The sequence below is a fragment of the Bison bison genome, unplaced genomic scaffold (genome assembly GCF_000754665.1).
Source record: "Bison bison bison isolate TAMUID 2011002044 unplaced genomic scaffold, Bison_UMD1.0 scf7180017864500, whole genome shotgun sequence".
Lineage (NCBI taxonomy): Eukaryota > Metazoa > Chordata > Mammalia > Artiodactyla > Bovidae > Bison > Bison bison.
This window is the reverse complement of record NW_011495059.1, coordinates 7,908,515-7,909,846: the sequence shown is the minus strand read 5'-3', so window position 1 is coordinate 7,909,846 and position 1,332 is coordinate 7,908,515.

Sequence of the window (1,332 nt, the reverse complement as noted above, 5' to 3'; positions counted from 1 at the left end):
CCACTGCACCACCCAGGGAGCCCACATTCTTCTCTAATCTCACCATTCTCATCTGTCTCCAACCCTCATTTCAATTCAGTCACTCAGTCTTGTCTGACTCTTTGAGACCCCATGAACTACAGCACACCAGGCCTCCCTGTCCACCAACTCCCAGAGTTTACCCAAACTCATGTCCATTGAGTCAGTGATGCCATCTAGCCATCTCATCCTCTGTCATCCCCTTCTTCTCCTGCCTTCAATCTTCCCCAACACCAGGGTCTTTTCAAATGAGTCAGCAGTTTGCATCAGGTGGACAAAATATTGGTTTCAGCATCAACATCAGTCCTTCCAACAAATACCCAGGACTGAACTCCTTTAGGATGGACTGTTTGGATCTCCTTGCAGTCCAAGAAACTCACAAGAGTCTTCTCCAGCACCACAGTTCAAAAGCATTAATTCTTCAGTGCTCAGCTTTCTTTATAGTCCAACTCTCATATCCATACATGACTACTGGAAAAACCATAGCCTTTACTAGAAAGACCTTTGTTGATAAAGTAATATCTCTGCTTTTTAATATACTGTCTAATTTGTTCATAACTTTCCTTCCAAGGACTAAGGTAATAACTAATCTATTTGTATCTCTGAGAAGAACAATGCTCTACTGTTTTATGTTTGGGGCTTCCCTGGTGCCTCAATCAGGTAAAGAGACCACCTGCAATGCAGGAGATTCAGATTCTATGTAGAACTCCACAACAGATCACATACTCTTTTTTTTTTTTTTTTTAAGTGATTAGTTTATAAAGGCACTCTGCAGTTAATTCATTGACTGAGCCACCAACACAGAAGTAATCCAACGTTGACCAGATGGCAGAGGTGCTTCTTTTAACCCTTAAGTACCTAACCATCTCAGGCACCCTAAGAAAAGGTAGCTTTTCTGAAAAAGACTGAGAAGAGCTTAAGGTCCTGATGGTTAGAGTGGCCAGTGCGGGTTCTGGGAGGTTCTATGGAAAGGCATGTGTGCACCTCAAGGTAAAACAGGCTTTGTGAACAATGTGGGCATTTTTTTTCTGGTTGGTTGATTTGGTCTTTTTGGTCTTTTTGTTTTCTTTTGAGGGGAGAGGGCTATGCCAGATCTTTGTTTTCTCACAGGCTTGTCTCTCATTGCTGTGAGCTGGTGAGGTGTGCTCTACTCTATTTGTGGTGCATGGGCTTCTCATTGCAACGGTTTCTCTTGTTTCTGAGTATGGGCTCAGTAGTGATCACACATGGGCTTAGTCGCCTGGGGTTTATTCCCAGACCAGGGGTCAAACCCACATTCCCTGCCTTGGCAGGCAGATTCTTCTCCACTGCACC